We start from the raw sequence: 23,452 nt of genomic DNA on the forward strand, positions 1-23,452 counted from the left end.
CTGCGCTTAGGTCGGCGGCGGGCTTGGCGGTTTCGCCTTGGAAATCCCGGAAATGCCGGGCACGCCTCCTTAGAAGCCCGTTATCCAGGTTCATGATTTTTTAACCTTACTTCCTGCAACATATTGAGCATGTCATGGGGTGAGCAGACATCAGTTCTGTTTCCGAGAAACTTAGGTGTCCGATAGGGAAAGTAAGGCGTGATGACCATAATGCTTGTAGTTTCACAGTCATACTTAAGTGGCATAGTCATATCACAGTTAAAAAACATAAGGTGGGTTGGAGGAGAGAGACAGTCTCCTTTGCCTGCCCTGCCAAAACTTTAAATATAGGGCCTTTTCAGGTCTTCATTCTGCGTTCTCTTCTAACCCTACACACGTCGCAATGGTAATTTTAAAAATCAGTTTTCATGGTAAACGATCACCTACATCCTAGTGTATCTAGTTCAGACCTTTCTTCTGAGCACCAGAACTGTGCATTGATTAATTTATCAGGTGTTTGTTGAGTGCTTTGATAATCACTGACTGCGGGTGGAGTCCATGTCTTTGTATTCTCTTACTGGATACAGATAATAAACCAGCAAACAACCAACCAAATATGTAATTACAAACTGGGAAAAAGCAATGAGGGAAAGGAATGGGATGCTATTGTACAAAACAGCTAGATGGTGTCAGGAACTATCTCTGAGACCTGAAAGATGAGAAGAATCCAGCTAGGGGAAAAGCATTCCAAAAAGCGGAACAGCAGGACTGAATATGGTTGAAGGTCTTTACTGCTTGAGAACTTGGAGTATCTTACTTTGGACATTTTGACCTTTTCCTAGGGCTAGTTTGTAGAACTTCAGGGGAAGAGCTCTTGAATATAGAATGTTTTTTTCTATTTTCTAAGTGTACTATGTATAGTTGACGCTCAGTAAACCTTTGAGGAGGATGGAAAATTTGTGATTTAGGGACTGTGATTTTGAACATAGGGGTTTGTCAATACAATTAATTTAAACAAGCCGTCTGAAGGGGTTAGGGAAAATGTTTTAAAATGTTTGGATGGATCTCAATAGGATACTGAAAGAAAAGTATTTCAAATATAAATCGAAGGCTAAATCACTGTGCTGGCTTTATTATGTAGTTTTTAGTCTGTTCAGAACTGTTAATTATAAAAATATAGTTAAAAAATCTGTTTAGCAGAGATTTATGATGCTTTTTTAAAAATAAAAGTGACTTGCTAAATTTTATCTCTATTTTCAGTTACATTTCGTTAATACCTTAGGATTACAGTTTTCCCCAACATTTCTGCACTTTGCTTATTTCGGGTGAAATTTGCTACCTGTGAAAAGCTCTTCTCCCGCTTGGCATGCTATGCATTTTATTTGCTTTAATTAGGTAGACTATAATTCTAGAATAATGGAGAATATTTAAGTTTTTTCAATAAAAGGTAAACGAATTAATGGCTTTTTCTTTTTTATTAGGCTATTAGAGTTCTACTAGTACCCTGGGTGAACTTTTTTACATTTATGCTTAAAATAGTTTTAAAAATGCATTATTAGTTTTGTTTGATCAGTAAGTCACAGTTATTTGGCTATTTACTTAAGCGGTATTTGTTTCTCTGAACACGTTACTATGAATGTCACAGCCTATGGGAGTTCCAGAAATTAGGTTTGTTCAGGAAGTGTAAACTCAGTTTAACTTTTCAGCAGAATCTTGCTCATTAGAATTACAGCATGTCTTAAATATGAATGGAATATTCTTAAAAAGATCCCAAATTTGTATTATTGCAGGATATAGATTCTATAAATGTATTCTGTCCTTTATGTATGTCTTGTTTTCAAAACCTGCCTGTGTTTCATTTACCTCTTAGAATACCTTTTCTATCCCCTATTCCCAAACATATAAAATTTTTTTTTCAGGTAAAGACAAAACCTTGTTTGAGCTCCCTAAAGTATGTATCGTTAGCATTAGTTGAGATAAAATAAGAAGGCTGAGGGTCATGGGACATGGTAGGTGCACAAAAGATTTGTTAAACTACTTGGTAAAATTCAGTTGTTCAACAAATATTTTTGGAGACTCTACTTCCAGAGAGTGTGATAGTCACACAGCTATGAAATACAAAGATGAAAATGAGATGATTTCAATTCTCCTGTAGCTCAGGATCTAGTGGAAAGTGGCATATCTATTTAAACGGGGAGCCCTCAGATTAAAAATTAGATGATGTAGGGCAGTTTTTTCGAGTTATTATTATTTTCCTTCAGTTTTTTCAAATTATAGGTAACGAACCACAGTGAAACTTTTGTTATATGCACACTTGTGTGTAGTAGAGAATGTATTCAAAGAGTTTGAAAAACATCACATTTTTGAGGCTCTGAAGAAAACAGCAAAAAGTGTTTCCTGAATTTTTCAAAGTAAAAATATTTGTAAAATAACTGTTCGGGTTAAATTTATTTTGCTAATTTAAATAATCTTATTTAAATTATATGACATCAGAGTGGAAAGATTTAAACACTTTTTATATGTATTTGATATCCTTTGGCAGTCTTTGAAGTTAGGCCATGATGGGAGAAAGATTAAAGAAAGATCTTTAATTTTGTTAGGAAGTAAAACATAATGTACATGTGTATATGTATGTATATATGTGTGTGTGTGTGTGTGTATGTGTGTATATATATATATATATAAAATGCACATAAGCATGTGGACTTTTTCTTGTTGAATTCTACACTGTCAGCTTCTTTCTTAGATGGGTATATGTAAGGTGTTATAGGAAGATATAAGAAAGGTGCTTCTAACCCTAAGTTTGTGCAGTGGAGGTGAGGGAAAGATCAGGGAAATCTTTTTTTTTTTTTTTTTTTTGAGACGGAGTTTCACTCTTGTTACCCAGGCTGGAGTGCAATGGCGCGATCTCGGCTCACCGCAACCTCCGCCTCCTGGGTTCAGGCAATTCTCCTGCCTCAGCCTCCTGAGTAGCTGGGATTACAGGCACGTGCCACCATGCCCAGCTAATTTTTTGTATTTTTAGTAGAGATGGGGTTTCACCATGTTGACCAGGATGGTCTCGATCTCTTGACCTTGTGATCCACCCGCCTCGGCCTCCCAAAGTGCTGGGATTACAGGCTTGAGCCACCGCGTCCGGCCCAGATCAGGGAAATCTTTTTTTTTTTTTTTTTTTTTTTTTTTTTTTTTTTTTTTTTTTTTTTCTGAGACGGAGTTTCGCTCTTGTTACCCAGGCTGGAGTGCAATGGCGCGATCTCGGCTCACCGCCATCTCCGCCTCCTGGGTTCAGGCAATTCTCCTGCCTCAGCCTCCTGAGTAGCTGGGATTACAGGCATGTGCCACCATGCCCAGCTAATTTTTTGTATTTTTAGTAGAGACGGGGTTTCACCATATTGACCAGGATGGTCTCGATCTCTTGACCTCGTGATCCACCCACCTCGGCCTCCCAAAGTGCTGGGATTACAGGCTTGAGCCACCACGCCCAGCTGGGAAATCTTAAAAGTGACATGTAAGCTGAGACTGAAGGACATAACAAAATATTTAATCTGGATTCTAATATTTAGAATTAATTAGGGAAGAGACTGGCTATGGGGAGGGCTTGAGGGAGGAAAAAGTGAGCTCTGGTTGAGGGAACATCGTTCAAGAGTTCTGTGTACAGCGTATATATAATGTATTTGGAGAGTTTGGCAGAAGGGAGGGAGTAGTGAGAGAAAAGGCTGCAGAGATTAGTGGTAGTGCCCCAGACAGGGCAAGACAAACTATGTCAGGGAGTTTGGGTCTAATGCTCTTGAACCCAACAAGCCAGCCACTGTAGTATTTTTATATTTGAATGGTGATGATAAGTTTGACTTTTGTAGGTTACTTTTAGCTGTATGATTTATACTTTTTTATTTTATACAACTGGATGGTGATAAAAGGGTACAAGCTTGACTGGAAAGGATTAGGGCCTCATTCCAGAAATATTTTAGGCATCTTAATTATACTTTTACATCTTCTGTAGATAATTGCTATGCATTTGAGGATGAGTCATAAACCACTTGCAAATCATTGGTCGTAGGAATAACGGAATAATGTCTAAAAACAGCGTGTTTTTTAACCTTTTTAAGGGTAGAAACAGCAGGGAGAGTGTGCATACAAACTGAATCAGATAACCCTGAGATGGAAGTTTTTGTCTCTCTAGTGTTTTCTTTTCAAAAGTAACAAGCTGTAAGAATTATAATAAACCATATCTGCGTGTTTAACACCCATTTACTAAACACCAGCCATCTGCCAGGCACGTACCAGGCCTAGGTGTTTTATATATGGTAATATTTTATTCAGTTCTTGTAACAAACTTTTAGATTGCTTCTTTTTTTTTCAAACTGAATCTTGCTCTGTTGCCCAGGCCGGATGGCAGTGGCACAATCTCAGCTCATTGCAACCTCTGCCTCCTGGGTTCAAGCCATTCTCCTGCCTCAGCCTCCCGAGTAGCTGGGACTACAGCTGCCCACCACCACATTTGGCTAATTTTTGTATTTATTTATTTATTTTTTGAGATGGGGTTTTGTCTTGTTGGCTAGGCTGGTCTCAAACTCCTGACCTCAGGTAATCCACCCTCCTCAGCCTCCCAAAGTGTTGGGATTACAGGCGTGAGCCACCACGCCGAGCCTAATTTTTATATTTTTGGTAGAGACAGGGTTTCCACCTTGTTGGCCAGGCTGGTCTCAAGCTCCTTACCTCAGGTGATCCTCCCTCCTCAGCCTCCCCAAGTGCTGGGATTACAGGCATGAGCCACTATGCCTGGCCTAATTTTTTTATTTTTAGTAGAGACAGGGTTTCCGCCTTGTTTGCCAGGCTGGTCTCAAACTCCTGAACTCAGGTGATCTGCCCTCCTCCTCAGCCTCCCAAAGTGCTGGGATTACAGGTGTGAGCCACCATGCCTCGCCTATTTTTTGTGTTTTTAGTAGAGACAGGATTTCCCCCTTGTTAGCCAGGCTGGTCTCGAACTCCTGACCTCAGGTGGTCTGCCTGCCTTGGCCTCCCAAAGTACTGGGGTTACAGGTGAGAGCCTGTTTGCTTTTAAATGACGAGGAAATAGAGGTAACAGGCAAGTAGCAGAATTGGGTCTCTAGCTCCAGACTGCTTGGTTCTCTAGCTCATGCAAGTACTTGATCTCACTCCAGGCTCCTTGCTGAAGAAGCATGAAGATTTTGTTTGCACAGTAGGAATTATCACCAATTGAAGTGGCATTTTTAAGACTGCAAGATTTTCAGACTTTTTAAGTTAGTAACAGGATGCCTGAATTTTAGTATTTTCTCTGGCTTTTTAATTCCATATAACTTTTTCCTTACTCTTTAGGCTTGGATATTCTGGAGGAAAAAGTGATGGGGGGAACATCATAAGAGAGAGATAGAGAGAGAAAGTGGGGAAAGGAGAGAGAGAAAGGAAAACTGCAAGTGTTTAAGAAAAATGCACGAGCCACAAGCTGGTGGTCTTACAGGTATTTTGCTTTGAACTGTGTTTTATCAGCTTTTAAATTAGTGGCTAATAGTTCAAAGTCAAGATGTTTTATATAAAAATCCAGGTTTCTGGCTTTTATGACAATAGGAAGATCTGACAGTTCAGAGACCATCTTCCTCAGCAGTAGTTAGTTAAGCTCAGTATTATTGGCTGTGTCTGTCTATTGGGCATGATCTCTCCATGTCACTGTAGCTCCTAGTCATTCCTGCTTAACTCATTTGTGGTTAACTGCTGGCCTCCCATAGGTATTTATTTATGTTTTGATTTTGGACCTCCTGTACATCACTGTGGCTGGTCTGACTGTGCAACAGGTAAATCAGTCTTCAAGTTTTGTGGGAAAAGTGAAAAGTGGTAATTCCCGGGGTAGTTAATATAGAATAACTGAAACTGTTGAATCTGTATCAGCAGTTAGAAAACAAAGTATTTGGTAAATTTAAAATCAGCTATATTATTTATAATTTTTAGGGTGAAAATTTGGGTATTCTGAAGTTTAATTTTTGTGCATACCAAAAATATATTCTCAAGAGAAAATTATTGCATTAATTTGTTCTTTCCTGTTAGTATAGAAAATATGTTTATTCTTTGAAGTAGTTCATTCATAATAGATATGAAAAGCTAACTGATTTACAAATCACTGTGCAGGCTAATTGTATGTTCAAAGTTGAGCAAAGATGATGTATGTCAAGAGGGAATTTTTTTCATAATCTTAATTAAGTCTCCAAAGAGGAATGACCAGTTTTAAAAACCACATTAGAGCTTTCTAAGTGATTTATTTTCCCTAGGAAAAATAGGAATTATATTTTTACCCTCTGATAGGTAGAAATTTTCTTCAAAGATCATAAAAGCACATTAATTCCTTGAGTTCATTTGCCCAAAATTAATAATTCATAGTTTCTATTAGTGCTTACGTAGTTAGAGAATACATTCAGAAATAGTCTATCATAAAATTTGGTATCACTTTAAAAGAGTTCGCAAGCTACAAAGTACTTTTACATTTTCATTTAATACATGAGACAACCTTATGATTTAAATAGTGTTACTCTGTTTTATAGACTCTCAAGGTCAGATGACTAATAAGAGGCAGAGCTGCTTTAGCTTTCATATTTTTATTGCTACACCACATAATAATGAGTTATACGTAAATGAACAGTATGACTCCATTTGTTTTTCTTGCATATAATAAGTATTTGCATGAGATGTTCCTTTGCCTTCTTCTAATATATGTATATTTTGGAGAGGGAGCCTTGCTCTGTCACCCAGGCTGGAGTGCAGTGGCTCTATCTTGGCTTACTGCCACCTCTGCCTTCCAGGTTCAAGCAATTCTCTTGCCTCAGCGTCCCGAGTAGATGGGACTACAAGTACATGCTGCCACGCCTAGCTAATTTTTTGTATTTTAGTAGAGACAGGATTTCACCCTGTTGCCTGGGGTGATATTGAACTTCTGAGCTCAGGCAATCGGCCAACTGTGGCCTCCCAAATTGCTAGGATTACAGGCATGAGCCACCACGCCTGGCCTCTAACCTAAAGATTCTTCTTCTTTATCTTTGGCTATGGCCATTTTTAATAATTTTAAGATGGGCAACTTTTAAATTATTGTCTTTTTTAAGGTCAAGCCTGTATCTCCTGTATTCTTTATCTGTCTGTGGTGAGATTCTCATTTCTGTTGCTGGCTTTTCATTTTTAGTTAGAAAAGCAGATTTGGGGAGGCCAAGGTGGGAGGATCACTTGAGCCCAGGAGTTTGAGACTGCAATAAGGTATGAAGGGGCTGATGCACTCTTGCCTGGGTGACAGAGTGAGACCCCATCTCTTAGAGAGAGAGAGAGAGAGAGAGAGAGGTTGGATTTTTTTTTTCCTCTGTTGAGTTTATTGTTTGTTTTCTTGTTTTTCATTTTTCACTATTGGAAGCCTAGTTGAAAAAGTATGTATTGAACCTGTTGACCTTGCAAAGGGTAGAGAAATTGACCTGACAGAAATGTCTCTGATCTGTTTGTTTATGTAGACAAGTTATTTGGCAGGCTATTTTTTTTTCAAAAATTGTGGTAACATTTACGTAACATAGTATTTACCATTTTAACCAGTTCAGTGACATTAAATATGTAATATAGCCATCACCATGATATATATCCCAAGCCTTTTAATCATCGCAACATAAACTCCATCCATAAAACTATAATTTCCAATTTTCCCTTCCCCCAGTCCCTGGTAACCTCCTACCCTACTTTTTGTTTCTATGAATTTACCTAGTCTAGATTTCCCTGTTTTAGATTTAAGTGGAATCATATTTGTCTGTCTGTGTCTGGCTAATTTCACCCAGCATAATATTTTCAAGGTCCATCCATATTGTAGCAAATGAATGAAAATTTCACTTAATTTTATGGCTGAATTGTATGTCTGTAACCACATTTTGCTGATCTGTTATCCATTCATCTGTTGATGAATACTTGGGTTGTTTTTACCTTTTGGCTATTGTCAATAATGCTGCAATGAATATTGGTATACAAATAATTTGTTCTAGTTTCTTCAGTCAGTTTTTCTTGATATGTATTTTAGTTTGGTGCAAAAGTAATTGTGATTTTTGCCATTATTACCTAGGAGTGGAATTGCTGGGTCATACAGTAGTTTTATGTTTAACTTTTGGAGGAATTGTCAAACTCTTTCACAGTAGCTGCACCATCTACATTCCTACTAGCAATGTATGAACTTTCTTTTTTTTCCATATTTTGGCCAACACTTACTATTATGCATTTTATTATGCCCATCTTAGGAGGCATTAAGTGATCTTTCATTGTGGTTTTGATTTGTGTTTTGCTAACTAATAATGTTTAACATCTTTTCATGTCCTTTTTGGCTAATTGCCTATCTTCTTTGGAAAAAAAGTCCATTCAAGTCCTTTTGGCAGGCAAATTGTAGCAAGTGCGCTCTAAAGTTAGGCTGCCTGAATTTAAATCCTAACTCTGTAACATTGAACAAGTTACTGAACATCTTTGTGTTTCACCTTTGCCAAATGTAAAAATGGGACAATAATAGTTATCTACGTCACAGTGCTCTTAAGAGGATCAAATGATTTAATGTATATAGAGTGCTCAGAACAGTGCCTTTTGTATAATGCTTAATAAATGTTTATTTATTTTTAGGAATCTGAGAATGCTTTGCCTTGACTTATGAAAGAAAAGTGAATTCTAGTTAATATGTAAAATATTTTTTTTAAAGAACTTTGTGGTAAAATACGTAAAACACAAAATTTACCATTTTTGAAATGAAGTATGGGATGATTAAAGAAAAAAGAAAATATAAGATATTGTTCAGTAGTGACAAGAACACAACTAATTGGTTTTGTTTTACCAACTCTTTGCTAATCAACTGTGTGATTGGGTGAAATACTTAAATTCTTGGTGCTTTTGTTTATCTGTAACAGGAATATAACCTACTTTATAGGATCAGAGGGGTTAATGTACATGAAAGCAATTAATACAGGAAGTATAAATAACTTTTGCAAGGTAAAACTGTTAATACTTATCATTAGAAGATTTTGTTATAAAATTTATGTTTATTTTTATTTTTTTGATTTTATAAGTAAACTTATCTCATTACAGTTGTTCTGTGGCAAAAGTCATGACACTGTCCTGAAAGCAGGTTGCTTTGTAATGAGATCTTTGTGGTATTTAAGTACAGTCTTCCCTTGCCGTAGGAGAGTAATTTGTTTCTGAGTCACCCCACTCTCAACCCTGAGTGAATTCTTGAAAGCACAATTGCCATTGAAATTGATGATATACAGTTATCTAAGTACTTAACAAAGAAGGCACGTATATGATACTTAATGTGCTTGAAACTGAATCTTTTAATGCAAACCCCTAGAATAAATCTGAAAAAATGTAGTAATTACCGTTGCTGTATCAAACCATGAATTCTTTGAGAGAACCTAATGAAATATGTATCAATTATATGGTGGCAATGATGACCCCATTACTATTGTATTAGTTTGCTTTCATGCTGCTGATAAAGACATGCTGGAGACTGGGCAATTTACAAAGAAGGAGGTTTAATGGACTTACAGTTCCACATGTCCGGAGAAGTCTCACATGGTGGAAGGCAAGGGGGAGCAAGCCCCGTCTTACGTGGATGGCAGCAGGCAAAGAGAATAAGGAAGGCACAAAAGCAGAAACCCTGATAAAACCATCAGATCTTATTCACTACCATGAGAACAGTATGGGGACACCACCCCATGATTCCGTTAGCTCCCACCAGGCCCTCCCATAGCATGTGGGAATTATGGGAGTACAATCGAAGATGAGATTTGGGTGAGGACACTGAGCCAAATCATATCAACTATTATATTATTTTCTTTTTTTTTTTTTTTGAGGCGGAGTTTCGCTCTCGTTACCCAGGCTGCAGGCTGGAGTGCAATGGCGCGATCTCGGCTCACCGCAACCTCCTCCTCCTGGGTTCAGGCAATTCTCCTGCCTCAGCCTCCTGAGTAGCTGGGATTACAGGCACACGCCACCATGCCCAGCTGATTTTTTGTATTTTTTTTTTAGTAGAGACGGGGTTTCACCATGTCGACCAGGATGGTCTCGAACTCTCGACCTCGTGATCCACCCGCCTCGGCCTCCCAAAGTGCTGGGATTACAGGCTTGAGCCACCGCGCCCGGCCATATTATTTTCTTTTGATATGGAGAGTTAATATTTGACTACTGGCTGATATTTCTGCTTCTAGATCTTTGAGGAATTGCCCCGTTGTCTTCCTCAATGGTTGAAATAATTTACATTCCCACCGACAGTATAAAAGTGTTTCTTTTTCTCTGCAACCCCACCAGCATCTCTTGTTTCTTGACCTTTTATTTTTTATTTTTTTGAGATGGCAGCTCACTCTGTCACCCAGCCTGGAGTGCAGTTACGCAGTGTCAGCTCACTGCAAACTCTGTCTCCCAGGCTCAAGCAATCTTTCTGCTTCAGCCTCCCTAGTAGCTAGGACTACAGGTACACACCACTACATCGGCTAATGTTTTGTGTTTTTGTTGGAGATGAGGTTTCACCATATTGTCCAGGCTGATCTTGAGCTCCTGACCTCAAGTGATCCACCCTCCTTGACCTCCCAAAGTGTTGGAATTACAGGCATGAGCCACTTTGCCTGGCCATTTCCTTTTAATAGTCACCATTCTGACTGTCTTGAAATGGCATCTCACTGTGGTTTTGATTTGGATTTCTATAATCAGTGATGTTGCGCTTCTTTTCATATGTTTGTTGCCTGCATGAATATTTTCTTTTGAGAGGTCTCTGTTCATGTCCTTTGCCCACTTCTCAATGGGGTTGTTAGTTTTTTTCTTATATATTTGTTTCCATGTAGACTCTGAATATTAGACCTTTGTCAGATGGTTAGATTGCCAAACTTTTCTCCCATTCTGTAGGTTGTCTCTTCACTCTGATGATAATTTCTTCTGCTATGCAGAAGGTGTTTAGTTTAATTAGATCCCATTTATCAATTTTTGCATTTGTTGCAAAATTGCTTTTGGCATTTTTGTCATGAAATATTTGCCCATGCCTATGCCCTGAATGGTATTGCCTATATTTTTTTCTAGGGTTTTTCTAGTTTTGAGTTTTACATTTATGTCTTTAATCCATCTTGAGTTAGTTTTTGTATAAGGTGTAAGGAAGAGGTCCAATTTTAACTTTCTGCATATGGCTAGCCAGTTCTCCCAGCACCACTTATTAAGTAGGGAATCTTTTCCCCATTGCTTGTTTTTTTTTTTTTTTTTTTTTTTTTTTTTTTTCAAGTTTGTCAAAGATCAGGTGGTTGTAGGTAAGCAGTCTTATTTCTGAGTTCTCTATTCTGTTCCATTGGTCTTTGTGTCTGTGTTTGTACCAGTACCATGCTGTTTTAATTATTATAGCCTTTTAGTATAGTTTGAAGTAGGTAATATAACACCTTCAGTTTTGTTCTTTCCTTAGGATTGTCTTAGCTATTCAGGTTCTGTTTTGGTTCCATATGAATTTTAAAATAGTTTTCTTTTTTCTAATTCTGTGAGAATGTCATGGTAGTTTAATTGGAATAGCATTGAATCTATAAATTGGGCAGTTATGGCCATTTTCACAGTATTGATTCTTCCTATCCATGAGCATGGAATGTTTTCCCATTTGTTTGTGTCCTCTCTGATTTCCTTGATCAGTGGTTTGTAGGTCTCCTTGAAGAGGTCCTCAACTTCCCTTGTTAGTTGTATTTCTAGGTATTTTATTCTCTTTATAGCAATTGCTAATGGGAGTTCATTCATTATTAGGCTCTCTGCTTGCCTGTTGTTGGAACATAGGAATGCTAGTGATTTTTGCACATTGATTTTGTATCCTGAGACTTTGCTGAAGTTGCTTATCAGCTTAAAAAGTTCTTGGGTTGAGAGGATGGTGTTTTCTAAATACAGGTTTATGTATTCTGCAAACAAAGGTAATTTGATTTTCTCTCTTGCTATGTGAATATGCTTTCTTTCTTTCTCCTGCCTGAATGCCCTTGCCAGAACTTTCAATACTGTATTGAATAGGAGTGGTGAGAGAGAGCATCCTACCTTGTGCTAGTTTTCAAAGGGAATGCTTCCAGCTTTTTCCTATTCAGTATGATAATTGCTATGGGTTTGTCATATGCGGCTCTTATTATTCTGAGGTATGCTCATTCAATACCTGGTTTATTGAGAATTTTTATTTATTTATTTTAATTTATTTTTCTTTTTTTGCCTACCATTCCCTGGGAATATTGAGAGTTTTTAACATAAAGGAATGTTGCCTGTAATTCCAGCACTTTGGGAGGTTGAGGTTGGCAAATTGCTTGAGGTCAGCAGTTTGAGACCAGCCTGGCCCACATGGTGAAACCCCATCTCTACCAAAAATACAAAAATTAGCTGGGTGTGATGGTATACACCTATAGTCTCAGCTGTGTGGGAGCCTGAGGCAGGAGAATTGCTTCAACCTGGGAGGTGGAGGTTGAAGTGAGCTGAGATCACACCACTGCACTCCAGCCTGGGAGTCAGAGTGAGTCTGCATCTCTCTCTCTCTATATATGTATATATACATATATACATATATATATATATATATATATATATATATATAGAGAGAGAGAGAGAGAGAGAGAGAGAGAGAGATGTGTGTATATATATATGTGTGTGTGTGTGTGTATATATATATGTGTATATATATATATATATATATATATATATGTATATGGACATTAAGTTTTATTGAAGGCCTTTTCTGCATCTATTGACATAATCATGGTTTTTGTCTTTTGTTCCTTTCTATATTTAGTGCTTCTTTCAAGAGCTCTTGTAAAGCAGGCCTGGTAGTTATGAAACCTCTGAGCAATTGTTTGTTCATAAAGTATTTTATTTCACCTTCACTTACGAAGTTTAGTTTGGCTGGATATGAAATTCTAGATTGAAAATTCTTTTCTTTAAGGATGTTGACTATTGGCCCCCACTCTCTTCTGGCTTGTAGGGTTTCTGCTGAGAGATCTGCTGTGAGTCTGATGGTCTTCCCTTTGTGGGTAACCCGACATTTCTCTGTGGCTGCCCTTAGCATTTTCTCCTTCATTTCAACCCTGGTGAATCTAACGATTATGTGCCTTGGGGTTGCTCTTCTTGAGGAATATCTTTGTGGTGTTCTCTGTATATTTTGGACTTGAATGTTGGCCTGCCTTGCTAGGTTGGGGAAGTTTTCCTGAATAATATCCTGAAGAGTGTTTTCCAGCTTGGATTCATTCTGTCCATCGCATTCAGGTACACCTATGAAACGTTGATTAGGTCTTTTCACATAATCCCATATTTGTTGGAGGCTTTGTTCATTTCTTTTTACTCTTTTTTCTCTAATCTTGCTTTCACATTTTGTTTCATTGAGTTGATATTCAATCTCTAATATCCTTTCTTCTGCTTGGTCGATTCGGCTATTGAAACTTGTGTATGCTTTGGAAAGTTCTCGAGTTGTGTTTTTCAGGTCCGTCAATTCATTTATATTCCCCTCTAAGCTGTTTATTCTTGTTAGCATTTCGTCAAACCTTTTTTTTTTTTTTTTTTTTTAACATTCTTAGTTTCTTTGCATTGGGTTAGAACATGATCTTTTAGCTCAAAGAATTTTGTTGTTACCCACCTTCTGAAGCCTGTTTCTGTCAGTTCATCAGACTCGTTCTCCATCCAGCCTTGTTCCCTTACTGGTGAGGAGTTATGATTTCTTGGAGGAAGAGAGGCTTTCTGGTTTTGGGTATTTTCATCCTTTTTGTCTGGTTTCTTCTCATCTTTGTGGATTTATCTACCTGTGGTCTTTGTGGTTGGTGACTTTCAGATGGATCTCTGAGTCGACATCCCTTTTGCTGCTGCTGAAGTTATTTTTTTCTGTTCTTCTTTGTCTGTTTTGACCTTTGTTGGTCTAAAGTCTGTTAAGTCAGAAACTAGGCTTGTGACCCCTACTTTTTTCTGTTTTCCATTTGCTTGGTAAATTTTTCTTCATACCTGTGTTTTGAGCATATATGTGTCTTTGCATGTGAGACGAGTCTCTTGAAGACAGCATACAGATGGATCGTGACTCTTTCTCCAGCTTGCCATTCTGTGTCTTTTAGTTGGGACATTTAGGCCATTTACACTTAAGGTTCATATTGTTATGTGTGAATTTGATCCTATCATCATGAAGCTAGCTGGTTATTTTACAGACTTAAGTTTAAGTGGTTGCTTCATAGTGTCAGTGATTTGTATACTTCAGTGGGTTTTTGTAGTCTCTGGTAATGATTTTTCCTTTCCATATTTAGTGCTTCCTTCAGGAGATCTTGAAAGGCAGCTCTGGTGGTGATGAAGTCCCCCAGCATTTGCTTGTCTGAAAAGGATCTTAATTCTCCTTAACTTATGAAGTTTAGTTTGGACAGATATGAAATTCTGGGTTGAAATTTCCTTTCTTTAAGGACGTTGAATATTGGCCCCTAACCCTAATCTCCTCTGGCTTGTAGAGTTTTCCAGTGAGCGTTCTGCTGTCAGTCTGATGGACTTTCCTTTGTAGGTGACCTGGCCTTTCTCTCTGGCTGCGCTTAACATTTTTTCTTTCATTTTTATCTTGGAGAATCTGATGATTATGTGTCTTGGGGTTGATATTCTTGTGGAGTATCTTACTGGGGTTCTCTGGATTTCCTGAATTTGAATGTTGGTTTATCTAGCTAGGTTGGGGAAATTCTCCTGGATGAGATCCTGAAGTATGTTTTCTAACTTGCTTCAAATTCCCTGTCTCTACCAAGTCAGTTATAGGTTTGGTCCTTTTACATAATTCCATATTTCTCAGAGGTTTTGTTCATTGTCTTTTCTTTTCTTCTTCTTTTTTTTTTTTTTTTTGAGTCAGAGTTTTGCTCTGTTGCCCAGGCTGGAGTGCAGTTATACAATCTGGGTTCACTGCAGTCTCTGCCTCCTGGGTTCAAGTGATTCTCATGCCTCAGCCTCCCTAGTAGCTGGAATTACAGGTGTCTGCCACCATGCCTGGCTAATTTTTGTATTTTAAGTAGAGACAGGGGTTTTCCATGTTAACCAGGCTGGTTTCAAACTCCTGACCTCAGGTGATCTGCCTATCTCAACCTCCCAAAGTGCTGGGATTGCAGGCGTGAGCCACTGTGCCCAGTCTCATTATTTTTTTTCTATTTTTGTCTGCCTGTCATATTTTAGAAAGATAGCCTTCCAGCTCTGAGATTCTTTCCTCTGCTTGGTCTATTTTGCTGTTGATACTGGTGATTGCATTGTGAATTTCTCATGTTGTGTTTTTCAGCTCCATCATGTCATTCATGTTCCTCTCTTAACTGGCTATTCTTATCAGCTCCTGTATTGTTTTATCATGATTCCTAGCTTCTTTGCATTGGGTTTTAGCTCAGTGAAGCTTTTTATTGCCCTTTTTCTGAAGCCTAAGTCTGTCAATTCAGTCATCTCAGCCTCAGCCCACTTTTGTACTCTTGGTGGAGACATGTTTCAGTCATCTAGAGCAGAAGTGACACTCTGGATATTTGAGTTTTCAGCATTTTTGCATTGATTTTTTCCCTCATCTTTGTGTGGTTATCTGCCTTTGATCTTGTGGTTGCTGATGTTTGAATGGTGTTTTTGTGGGGTCTTTTTAGTTGATGTCGTTATTACTTTCTGTTTGTTTTTCTTTTAACAGGCCACTCTTCCATAGGGGTGCTGTGGTTTTCTGGGGTTCCACTCCAAACCCTAGTCTCCTTGGTCCTCCCACACCTTATCACCAGTGAAGGCTGCAAAATAGCAAGGGTGATAGCCTGCCCTTTCTTTTTGGAGCTTTGTCCCAGGGGCGCACTGACCTATGTTGGCGTGAATGCTCCTGTAGAAGGTGTTTGGAGCCCCCTACTGGGAGTTCTCACCCAGTCAGAAGGAACGGGATCAGGGACTCACTTAAAAAGAAGCAGTTTGGCTGCCCTTTGGCTGAGTGAGTGTGCTATGCTGAGGGGAATCCTCCTTGTGCAGACTGCCTGGACTCTCCAGAGCAAGCAGGCTGGGATAATTGTCTGAACTGCAAATACAGCCACTGCTTGTTTCTCCCACCACCCCCCCGCCCCCCCACTCAGTGCCTCAGTTTCAGGGATTGATCAATGATATGTTCATATAACTCTGGCTGATGTTGCTGAAATTCCCACAGGGAGGCCCCACCTAGTGAGGAGGGATGGAGCATGGAGCACGGTCCCACTTAGAGGAGCAGTCTGGCCATAGTCTGCTGTGTTGTGGAAAAATGTTCCGATTCCAGACTGCAAGGACTCCCCAGAGGAACTGCAGGCTAGAACCACAGAGATGGTGGCTGCTCCTGCCCCCAAAACCCCCAGGAACTCTGCTTATCTTGGGCAGTTTCCAGCCTCCTTCCACTGGCCAGCTGGAATTCCAAGCCAGTTGGTCTTTACATGTGAGGTGCCATGGGAGTGAGGACTGCAGAACAATGCTGCTTGGCTCCCTGGATTCAGTCCCCTTTCTAGGGGAATGCATGGATATATTTCCCGCCTTGCTGGGATTCCCAGGGTCGGAATATGCAAAATTCCTGGGTCTCTGTGTGTGCCTGAGTCACTCTGCTGAGACTCCACATAGTGCTATGCTTTGGACCCAAGGTCCTAGTTGTATGGGCTCACGAGGGGATCTCCTAATTTGTAAGTTGCAAAGATCCATGGGAAAACCATGGTTTCCTGGGTGGGGTTGCACAGTCACTGCCTCCCTTGGCTGGGGGTGGGGCTTCCCCAGCTTCAAGAGGGGCTGTCTCCCCACCCTGCTTTTCCTCACTCTCTGTGGTTTGAGCCATCCGCTTAGTGAGTCCCAGTGTGAGAACCTGGATGCCTCAGTTGAAGTTTCAGAATTTCATTTGCTGCTTTCGTTCTTCTCTGTGGTAGCTGCTGATTGCAGCTACTTTTGGTACAGTTCTGTTAACTGTGTTCAGAATTTACCAGTTTTTCCACTGAAGTTCAGTTTTTCTGGTCCAGGATCTAACTCAGCATCCCACATTATATTAATTGTCATGTATTGTTAGTCCTTTCTAGTTTGTGATGGTTCCTTAGGCTTTTCTTTTCTTTCTTTCTTTTTTTTTTTTTTTCACGATCTTGATAATTTTGAAGAATTCTGGTCAGTTATTTTGTAGAATGTCAAATTGGGTTTGAGTTATGATATCTCATGATTAGAGCAAGGTTATACATTTTTGGGAAGACTAGCTGCATGTTCCCTTTTTAGCATATCAGAGATTTGTAATATCAATATGCATTATTCTTGGTGAAATTAACATAGATCATTTGGTTAATGTCCTCTCTGCTGTGTTTTTCTACTATGCAGTTACTTTTGTTCTCTGTGTAGTTAATAAACATCTTGGGGAGGAATTTACTTTGAGATGTTACAAATGTACTGTTGTTTCTGCTCAAGTTTTTGCCTGATTTTAGTATCCATCTTGTTTTTAACAATTATGGCTATGGTTCTCTGATAGCGAATTTCTGTTTTCCCCATTTGTTCTACATTGATTGATTGGAATGTTTCTATATGGAAGAGCTGTGTCTTTTTCTCCCCATTTATTCAGTTATTTGCTTATATCTGTATGGAATTATGGATATTTTGGTATTGGATTATAACCGAATACTATTGCTATTTATTTTACTCCTCAAATTTTTCCCTCCTGGGTCATTGAGAACTCTTTAGGTTGGTTGCTGGACCCTTTTGACATGCTTATCCTTTTTTGAGAACTTTCTTACTTTAAGACACTGTAAGATGGTCCAGGCTTATATTTTCCCTGCCCCAGCCCTAGAATCAACCACCTTTTCTAGGAAGCCCTGGTTTATTTGAAAATGATATTCAGGCCGGGCTCGGTGCTCATGCCTGTAATCCCAGCACTTTGGGAGGCCAAGGTGGGTGGATCATGAGGTCGGGAATTTGAGACCAGCCTGACCAACATGGTGAAACCCTGTCTCTACTAAAAATACAAAAAATTAGCCAGGCATGGTGGCGCATGCCTATAATCCCAGCTACTCAGGAGGCTGAGGCAGGAGAATCACTTGAACCCGGGAGGCAGAGGTTGCAGTGAGCCAAGATCGCGCTACTGCACTCCAGCCTGGGTGACAGAGTGAAACTCCATTTCAAAAAAAAAAAAAGAAAGAAAATAAAAGAAAATGATATTCAAAACCAGGATCTGGGTGCTTGGTGTGCTCATTGCTACTGAGATGTTTATTTTATCAGTGGACAGAGCTAGGATTTCTGTTTATATACTAACCCATGCATTTACCTATAATCTATTTCTGAATCTATATGTAGACATACACGTATATAAAGAAACCATGAATTTCATTCAATACCACAGGGTTCATTCTAGCCTTCCTCCTTTCTCTATTTTTAGTTTATTTCTTTGACAGGAAGAAATCTGACTCTCTTTATCTACAACATGTTTGCTTATTAGTTCAACCCTAATCTGCACATATAGTTGTTTCAGAATTGCTAACCCATACTTCTGTTAGTGATTGACTTTTTTTTTCTTTCTCTTTTTTTTGAGACAGACTCTTGCTCTGTTGCCCAGACTGGAGTGCAGTGATGCAGCCTTGGCTCACTGCAACCTCCACCTCCCAGGTTTAAGAGATTCTCTTGCCTTAGCCTCCCAAGTAGCTCGGACTTACAGGCTTCTATCACCATGCCCGGCTAATTTTAGTAGAGACAGGGCTTCACTACATTGGCCAAGTTGGTCTCAAACACCTGACCTCAAGTGATCCTCCTGCCTCAGTGCTGGGATTACAGGTGTGATCCACCATGCCTGGCTTCTGATTGACTTTTAATGTGTAATTCTGGAGAACTGTTAGGAAAAGCAACATAACAGACGATGGATTTTGATAGTGATAACTTTTATCAGTTTAATTAAATATAGTTCCTATCAAATTTTCCTTCTTTAATTACTATTTCATTACTTTGCGTTATATAATGTAATGTGCTAAAGATACAAGACTGGCATTATAGCATATCATCAACTAGTTTGCCTGAATATGATCATGAGAAAATATTAAACATCTCTTCTGGTGAAAAGATCTGAAAACCACAGATTGTTGGAGTAACTTTGAGGTGACATCTATTCAGTGCTTCTGAAAAATATATTTTTTTCTGAACACCAGAGAAGTGTATACTCAGAAGAAAAGGTCACACATTACAGATATAAATGAAACATACAGAAATTCCTCATAACCCTTTATGATAACCACCACACACCCACATGTACCAGGTAACTAACTGTTCAGTGCTTTTTAAACTTGAACATTTTATCATCATCTTTGGAGGTTTACTTTTGTAAATTTGCCAAAGTGGTAGAGAAACGGCCAAATCCCACTGTATATGTAGGAAACTGATACAGATGTTAGGAGACATTGTGGGATTATGATAGTATTAGGTATTTTTCTGGGCGGGGTACCAGGCAATGCGTGACTGCACCCAAACCATAATTGATATCTTCATGAGTTTCCCAGGAGAAATACTGGTATGTGCGTAATGCCCAGTGACAAGTGAAAAACAAGGAATTAGGATATACTGCTTCCTGACATCTCTTTCAACCACCAAATGACCACAACTTGGTGCCTTACATGAAGTATAATTTGGAACCAATCTCATCCTGCAGTCTTGTCTTATTAATGAGTAAACACATCTTAGATGGTTCATTCTGCAAATTTTTTATTTATTTATTTATTTATTTATTTTATTATTATTATTTTTTGAGACGGAGTCTTGTTCTGTTGCCCATGCTGGAGTGCAGTGGTGCAGTCTCGGCTCACTATATCCTCCGCCTCATGAGTTCAAGTGATTCTCCTGCCTCAGCCTCCCAAGTAGCTGGAATTACAAATGTGCACCACCTCGCCTGGCTAATTTTTGTATTTTTAGTAGAGATGAGGTTTCACCATGTTGGCTAGGCTGGTCTTGAGCACCTGACCTCAAGTCATCCACCTGCCTGCGCCTCCCAAGTGCTGGGATTACAGGTGTGAGCCTGTAATCAATCACCAAGATAGGTACTGGGGGTATTAAAATGAATGAAAGTTGGTTATTACCATAAGGAACTTTTAGGGGAGAAACACAGATAAGCCAATAATTGTAGTATAACATGAATAGTGTGGTTTAGGAGTGCAGAGGTAGGAGGGACTCCTGCTTGGAACTCCTAAGTTCCAAGAGGAAAGCCAGGCACTAAAGAGTAGCTTAAATACTTTTTTATTTAAACTACTCTTTAGTGCCTGGCTTTTCTCTGTGCCCTAACTCTGCAGTGAATTTTTTCAGTCCTATACTAATTGAAGTAGTTTCCTAAACTCCATTTTGTCATCTGTTCAATTCTCTTTTAATGAAGTTCTTTATATTTTTAACATGTCTGTCTGCTCATTTTATTCCTTTCCTGAAGACTTTCCATGCTTATATTTTAGGTAAAGAAAGGAGTTCCGAATCTTTTGTGTAACATCCAAGTCCTGCAGTTCAGTCCCCTGCCTGCCCACTCCTCCACACACCTCTTTCTCTATTTACACCGAACCACGCCCCCAAACAGGTGTTTTTAAAATGTTTGCGCCTGTGCCTTTGTTCTGTTATTCTTTCTCTGTGAAAAGCTCCTCCCTCATCTCTGCTGTCTGCAGTCATACTCTGTTTCAAGGTACAGCTCAAGTTCCATGTCTTGCATGAAACCATTTCTTACCCTTCTAGCTATCTCCCAAGTTTGAATACTTTCTTCTTCTAACTCCTCACTTTGTCTTTTTTCTCTTCTCTATTGTTAGCTTCCTGTGGGTCAGCCTTCTCATATTTCTTATGATATCTTTAACCACATAACCTTTTTTTTTTTTTTTTTTTTTTTTTTTGAGATAGAGTCTCGCTCTGTCACCAGGCTGGAGTGCAGTGGCGTGATCTTGGCTCACTGCAACCTCTGTCTCCTGGGTTCAAATAATTCTCCTGCCTCGGCCTCCCGAATAGCTGAGATTACAGGTGCATGCCACCACACCCAGCTAATTTTTTGTATTTTCAGTAGAGACGAGGTTTCACCATGTTGACCAGGATGGTCTCAATCTCTTGACTTTGTGATCTGTCCTTCTTAGCCTCCCGAAGTGCTGGGATTACAGGCGTGAGCCACTGTGCCTGGCTTTAACCATATATCCTTAATTACTTTTAGCTATTTTGTACGGAGGAATGTTATGAATGTTTGGCTTTGACCTTTTGCTTCTGGATCCTCTTTAGACTTCAGGTTTGTTTATTTATATCAAAATGTTTTAATTCTAGTTTTAGGTCTTCTGGTATCTAGGACAGCTAGATAGAGCTATGTGTTAAAACTTTTCATTGAATATTAACTGCTTATATGGACTCAATCAAATGTATTGATTAAAGGCATGCATTTTAGAATCAGACAGAACTATGCTGTAGCCCCAGCTCTGTTTTCTCTTGAAAAAGTTACTTAACCTCTCTAAGCCTTAGTTTTGTCACCTTTAAATTAGGCTAAAAATACTACCTCCTGCTGACAGGTTTTGTGAGAGTTAAAAATTTAGCTTAGTGCCTAAAACATAAAAATGTGGAATAAATGTTAAATTCTTTGTTTTTACCTGTCCCTTCTCTTCCTCTCCCTTTTCCTTTTCCTCCTCTATCTTATGTTTTCTCCCTATCCTACTTCCTTTTTCTTCTCCATGAAACATCATTACTGTTTATGAAATTAGTCTATTTTGCTAATATCCAGCTTCTTCACTTCCAGGGTAGTTTTTGTAGATTCAGGAGTTATGGGCACATTCATAATTTTGCATGTGTTAGTGCTCCGGGTCACCATCTATAAATTGCCTCATAATGGAATTTTGTCATTCTGGTACTTTCAGTAGTACTCAATTCTCAGCTATACGTTAGGTGTTGCATTGATGAAAATCACTTTTCTGGGGGCAAGACATCAGAATGAGTGGCTTATTTTAGCACGATTGTATTCTTTTATGTAGTAATGTAATACTAACCTAAATTTTAATATGTTTTCTGTACTTTGTTGCAAAGAAAATTTTTAAATCTTTTTGTGCTTTTTTTTTGACAAAATGGACATTGATGTAAAATAAGGAAGTATGCTCCCCCAATAAAGCAGGTATACAAAAATCTGTGTTTTAAAATACAGTTTTTAGATAAGTGAAGGAGATGAGAGAATAAGCAAAATAGATATCTTACTTAATAACATTGTCTTCTCATTCTATTCTTTGCAAAATATCTCTACTTTAACCTTTGACTCCTGCTTCTAAGGATGGATGTTCATGCAGCCAGTGAATAAGGAGCAGAGGATTCTGCTACATGAGGACCTGGAGGCTCAGTTTGAATAAGTCATGTGGACATTCTTTATTTGTTCAATCATTATTTATTCAATATCCATTACCAAGTAGATGTGCAACTGGTGCCATAAAAAAAGATGAAGAAATTGTTACCTTTAGGACATGTAGTGGATTAAGTATGAGAAAAAACATGTCTAAGTAATATTTAAGACAAATTATGGACGTATAAAATACTAGTTCGCAGAGGAAATGGTGATTAAATTAATTTGCTGTTAAGAAAGCTGTTTACTGTATTTTATATTTGTTTGTGTTTCTATAAAAAGGAAGTAAATAATAGGTTAACTGAACATAAGATGATTATGATAAGATTCTCAGTCTTAGTTGATCTGTAACTGTTATCACACTTTTACTAGGGGCTTTTATAGCTGCTGGTTTATATTCATCTCTCAAGACATGAGACTTTTGTTCTCTAGGCATCTGGCCTCTCTGAAGGCTTCTTAATTATAACACTCACTAAAACTTTACTTTTTTTCTTTTTAATGTATATGTCCAGCACCCACTCGGAAACTTGACTTTTTTTCTTATTTTAGTTTCAGGGGTACATGTGCAGCTTGAATCTATAGATAAACTGTGTCATGGGGGTTTTGTGTACATTTTATTGTGTCACCCAGGTAAGTAGTATAGTATCTACTAGGTAATTTTTTGATCCTCATCCTCCTCCCACCCTCCACCTTCAAGTAGGCCTCAATGTCTATTGTTTTCTTCTTTGTGTCCATGAGTACTCAGTGTTTAGCTCCCACTTATAAGTGAGAATATGCAGTGTTTGGTTTTCTGTTCTTGCATTAGCTCACTTAGGATAATGGCCTCAAGCTCCATGTTGCTGCAAAGGACATGATTTTGTTCTTTTTTATGGCTGCATAATATTCCATGGTCTGTATATACCGTATTTTCTTTATCCGGTCTACCACTGATGAGCATTTAGGTTGATTCCATGTCTTTCCTGTGGTGAATAGGGCTGCAATGGACATATACGTGCATGGGTCTTTATGGTAGAACAATTTATATTCCTTTGGGTATGTACCCAGTAATGGAGTTGCTGGATAGAATGGTAATTCTGTTTTAAGTTCTTTGAGAAATTGCCAAACTGCTTTCCATAGTGGCTGAACTAATTTACATTCCCACCAGCAGTATATAAGTGTTCCCTTTTCTGTGCAGCCTTG

General features: G+C 38.7%; 1 protein-coding gene across 2 annotated transcripts in view; it reads left to right on the top strand.

Moving 5' to 3' along the window:
- DTWD2 (DTW domain containing 2) overlaps nucleotides 1-23,452 on the top strand; it is a 231,033-nt gene that overhangs the window by 400 nt on the left and 207,181 nt on the right. The gene's annotated exons all lie outside the window — the stretch shown is intronic.

Source organism: Saimiri boliviensis, chromosome 1, assembly GCF_048565385.1.
Source record: "Saimiri boliviensis isolate mSaiBol1 chromosome 1, mSaiBol1.pri, whole genome shotgun sequence".
Lineage (NCBI taxonomy): Eukaryota > Metazoa > Chordata > Mammalia > Primates > Cebidae > Saimiri > Saimiri boliviensis.